The following is a 5,865-nucleotide window of genomic DNA, read 5'->3' on the forward strand; positions in this document are numbered from 1 at the left end:
GGAAAGTTAAGAGTCATTAGGAGAGTAGTTAGGAAAATCTGTTCCGAATTACGTTGGCTTGATCCCCTCTCACGGGGTACGTAGGTAGCTTGGGATCTTTATCCCAAGTCCAGTCAAACGTTTCAAAATAAACATTGTCAAACCTTTAAAAATAAACCATTTGAACCTTTTGAAAATAAAAAATCTTCTAATAAACTGTTTTCGAAAATATCTTCCCCTAGAGTTAGGAGTCTATCATAGATGTCTTGAGTGTTTAGAGTTAGGAGTCTGTCCTAGCTAGGAGTCTGTCCTCGCCTCTGTCCGGTCAGTTGGTGATACTCTTCGCCGACTGATGACTAGATTATGATGCGCTAGTGATCCCATTATTTTTCTTAGGACACACAACCTAGTTGTACATAGGATGTAGGAACCACTTGCATTAGTTTAAGGCTAACTTGCATTAGTTAGGACATATAGGAAGTTCTAAAACTCACAAACAACTAGAACCTAACAAATCGCATTCAATAAGCTTTTAAAACTAGTCGAGTCTAGCTGATCGAGTCTAGGATAACAGTTCTAGGGGTATTAGGCATTGTAGTTTAGAATAAGCACGAGAATTACGTGGCCTTGATTCTTGTAGAGGCGGGGATACGTAGGCAGCTTTGAATGAACATCAGATCATCTAAAGATTCGGGCCCGAAAAGCAATTAGAATCTGAGGGTTTGTTATTAGCATTTTAGGGTTTGTGGTTATTATTATTTTTTGGATAGGATCATGCTAGTGTGTTTACTTCTTTCTTCTGATTATTCTTATTCTTTACACACTCTCACATGTTTACATACACTTAGCTGTAGTGTATTTTATTCCTTTTATTGCTTCATTTACTGTTCATTCACATGCTTAGCTGTAACTCTTTATTGCTTTCCAGTTTATTACCTCTTGATTATATTGCTTAGCTGTAGCTCTTTTATTGCTTTACTGTTTTTCCAACTTATCATATTCTTGCCATATATATTGCTTAGCTGTAGCTGTGCATGTGTTTGTTACTGCTTTCTTAGATGTGATGAATTAGGACCTGGATGTTTATTTTTCTTTATTCATCCCCGGGACATGCATGCTTAGGTAGACGTTTACTCAGGGATATTGGTTCACATTTCACATGATTTTTGCCTAAAAATCTTCGAAATTAATAAATAAATTGCATAAGAGACCGAGTGCGCTCGGGCGAGTTGGATGCCTAACACATTCCCAACTCGTAATCAGGCATGGATCCAAATTATATCTCTGGATTTATCCATTGCACAGAGCATTTATTTTGGTTCCATGGCCTATCCATGGATGGCGACTCTGAGTTATTTTAGGTACGTCTTGGTTTTGAGATTTTCGTCTCCGGATCAAGAGGTATCTCATATATATCGCCACTCATGTTGTGAGGGGCACAGTTTCGAGAGTTCCTTGGTAGTGCTCTCCTTCACATGTGGAGATCTTAGAGGCCGCTGAGGGCTCATCCCTCACCGATCTCGGGATCGGGGTCCACAAAATCCTATGAGCGGATTGAGAGTTATGATTTTTACAAGATGTGCATGTTTTACTGATTTTACTGATATTCAATTCAAGAATGGACAGATGTTTTCTGTTGGATCCCAAACTTGTTTGAAAAGTTTGTAGCCCAAGTATAAACCTTTCAAACATTGATTTGGGATGAAAATATGATCAGAACCTTATTAGGTCGTTCGATTAATAGTCTCCCACTTAGTTTAACGGGATGGTCATGCTACCGCTTTTGTCCCCGGTACAGGATTTTTTTCAATTTTCTCAATCAAATGATTTTGTTTCCACACAAAAATTTTCAAACATATTAAAAGGTGTTTTTATTATGTTTTTATAGATGTCAGTAGTTCTTTGGTATGGTTAGAAATTTACTTTCTTAAATTTTGTGCGATTGGATCGTTATTGGTGAAAATTGGGCAAAAAGGACTGTAGACCTCTTCTTATGCATGGGATGCTTGTGAAATTATTTCTGGACGATTTATATTTACTTTTAATATTAGTTTTATGTTGTTGGTCTGTAGTAGCTGAAGCCCGCAATGTAATAATTTTGATTAATTATGTTATTTTATAGTCCCTCTGGGCAGTTGGGCGGACGACTGGTTTCTCATGGTGTTTTTCTAGATGTATCAATGGCATAGGTTTGTGTAGGACACTAGGTTAGTTTCCTTTTGATATTCATATCACAAATTTTTGAGCATAGGATTACTCTCTTGGAGGTCGACGGAGTTGCGACATTGTAATGCTTCAAAAAACACTAATGGATGGTAGTAGATATCATTCCTGTTGATCCAATGGAGGACGGACGAGTGCAACATCATGATTCTAGAACTTAGATTCTTCATTTGATGAGGCATAACAATACCAAATCCTTTGAAAAATCTTCCTTGAGGTCGGTAGGACTTTTCCTTATGCGGAAGCACATAGTTGCCCAAATTTTGGTAATATGGTGTTATAGGTCACCCTTAATTTTGGTAATATGGTGTTATAGGTATTACCTTATTCTAATAGGTTAGTGGGAGAATCCCTATGATCCAATATGCTAAAATTAAGTTCATAGATGTGTTTGATTTATTTTTCCATGGTTTGGATGTATGGTTTCATCTGAAGGTTGATTGCATGGTTATTTTCCCTATGTATGTTTTATTGTTCCATGTGATGGTTAGTTTACATGCATAGGATATCTCACATATAAAATACCCTCTTTAATAATATTAAGTTGATAAACGTGATGTGAATTGAAAGAATTTAATCTCGTGGCCTTCTATAGCCATTTGTCAGTCGGCTAGTTTAAAAGGTAGGATGGTCATATGCCAAAGTAGAAGCAGATCATATTCCTCTAAACTAGAGTAATTGACAGATTTCGTACAAGGATAAGGAAAGTATTCAAAGATACAAAGGTTGTATGCCAAAGCAGAAGCCGTTGTGTTTTTGTGTACGTTTATGAGGCGGTGGCTTTGACTTAACCAAGCAAAGAGTGTTGATGCCCAAAGAATATACACATTGCAATGCTTGGAGGCTGAATTAAATCGAAAATCATTATGGTAATGATGGATTAGATGAATCCATTCATTCAATACATAAATGAGTATCCGATGCCCATTGGATAAATCTATGTATTTCTCTTGATTCACGAGGATGAGGGACCCGTGAACAAGATGTTCAATGGGTGGTACCAACGTAGATCAAAAAACTAGATCCGATGGATACACGTCCTGATATAAATAAACTTAAAATGGTTAGTGTTGCTTATGTATGCCTCTTTCCTTTGCAGTAGATTCGAACGGCATCCTTCAACCCCTTATACATGATACTTGATGATAATAAACTTACTGGTCCTAATTATGTGGACTGGAAAAGAAATTTGATTTTGGTGCTCATAGAGGCTAAAGTTTACTGGGTTCTGACCACAAATGAACTAGAATAACCTAGTCCCAATGCTCCTCAAGTAGAAAAAGATAGAAGACAAAAATGGCTTCAGGACAATGAGATGGCAAAGTGTGTCCAATGTGTTACAACAACAACATGTTGGAATGGCTACAGCTGGGGAAATAATGCTTAGTCACAAAGAGAAGTTTGGAGAGCAGAATCGCGCTGCTGGGCTGATTGTGATTAAGGGCTTAGTATTCATAAAGATCGTAGAGAGAACCCCATTCAGGGACCATATGTTGAAAATGATGGGCTTTCTAAACGAGATGGTAGAGTGGCCCTGTTCGTTTGAGATTATAAATAATCGATTGTCTAGAAAAACCGATTATAGAATCAATTATTCTTAAAAGAGTGTTCTGTTGACTGGTGTAATAATCGCTTACAAATAACAATGTGATTATCAGATTATCAGATTGTCATGAAATATACATAATTACATACCATGAGAATGGCATAGAGAGAGAGAGAGAGAGAGAGAGAGAGAGAGAGAGAGACCAAATAATCTTGAGAGCCAAGACCGTATAGAAACTGAAAACAAGGAAACAAAATGCTAAAAACCAGGAAACAAAACCATAAAAAATAGCATGTTTTGATTTTGGAATCCCACGATTTGGGTTTGGAAATATAAACATTTATACCTTTATATGATTTTTTTGAGATTTTTCAGGGGTAATTCCCCCTGCCCCACCTTCCCTTTGCCTTGCCTGGAGAGTACAATGTCCTCCAATCATTTTCATTCTTTTTGGTAGGTAAGTTATGACTGAACCTATGTCCTCAAATGTTAGAGGCCAAAAAGGCTAAAGCCTTAACATAAATTTTTTTTTCTCCTCTCTCTCTCTCTCTCTCTCTCTCTCTCTCTCTCTCTCTCCTAGAGAGACAGAGCGAGATGCAAAATCCTCATGTCTCCCTATTTGGTTGTATGGCATAGACTCATAGAGTAGTGGAATTAGTAGTCAATGTGTGGTGGGATACAATTCTCCTTGGAAAATGCTCGTAATAGTTAGTGTTGTTTGCTTGTCTACCTCGTATAGTGGTACAGGTGTCATCACCAACATTGAGAAAGAAGAGAGATGTAATAGAGAGAGAAAGAAAAAGGGAAAAATACACTCAGACCCCGTGTTGTTTCTGACACATTCAACTTAACCCCTAATGTTTAAAAAGTTACGAGTATACCCCATGTGGTTTCAATTTGTATAAGGTAGGGCCCCACAGTTGACGGTTCATCCACAGATTGAAGGGTTAGGATGATCCGATGGTGCTGATTTTTTGGGCACACCCTATCTATGTCAGGGCCCATCAAATGAACGCTTTGGATCATCCATACAATGTGGGCCCATACCCGAATCCAAACACTACGAAAAACACAGTGGGCCCACATTGTTTGGATGATCCAAAGCGTTCATTTGATGGGCCCTGACAAAGATAGGGTGTGCCTACAAAATCAGCTCCATCGGATCATCCTAACTCTTCAATCTATGGACGAATTGTCAACTGAGGGGGTCTACCTTACACAAATTGAAACCACAGGGGGTCTACTTGTAACTTTTTAGACATTAGGGGTTAAGTTGAATGTGTCAGAAACCACAGGGGGTCTAAGTGTATTTTTCCCAAAGAAAAAAGCATCATTCCCAAGAAATCAAAGGAATCCTTTTCATTTTGGTTTCGGGCTTGGATTTCATAGGGAGGGAATAAGGGTGACACCTGCAATGATTAGCAAGGAGACATTTTTGGTAGTCCCAGGGACTTCAATGCTATATTGGCAACCAAACAAGGAATTTTGCTAATATACAAATGCCAAGCAAAATCACGTTTGCAAGGAATCGTTTTTCATGATAAATGGTCATCTCCAAGTGGAGAAGACGGTGACGTCGACTAAATATCAGGAAACAAAATTCCAAAACTAGCTTCTCTGGCCATGGGAAGTTGCTAAAAAATTGGAAATGGTTGATCTGGTTTTGAGTAGAATATTTTTCAGCCACTTCTCATGGCAGGAGACACTAGTTTCTGGATTTTGTTTCCTGATTTTGAGGTGTCTTCACCCTCATCTCCACTGGGGACGCAAATTTATCATGTAAAGCAATTCATGGCAACGTGCCGTAAGCCATTGTACTTAAATTAGGATATGGCTCACTAAGTCACTAGATGGACGGTTCTATACATGTCTACTTGAGAGTTGAGGCCGCCAATGGCACATAAAAAAGATAAGCTATGATGTTCGGACTACCATGTTCTGATAATTGCAAGTAACTCATCTTGTCTTTTTCTCTGCTAGAGCTTATTAGTTATTACAGTTCCCAGAAATCTCTTAGACGCAATTAGAAAAGAAAAGACAAGTTGAGTTTGTGTAAATATTATAACAAGTAGTGCTAATATCACTCTCGTATAACAAATAAATTACCAACACTACCA

Source organism: Tasmannia lanceolata, unplaced genomic scaffold, assembly GCF_043159265.1.
Source record: "Tasmannia lanceolata isolate RefF3 unplaced genomic scaffold, GAP_Taslan_0.1 ptg000012l, whole genome shotgun sequence".
NCBI lineage: Eukaryota > Viridiplantae > Streptophyta > Magnoliopsida > Canellales > Winteraceae > Tasmannia > Tasmannia lanceolata.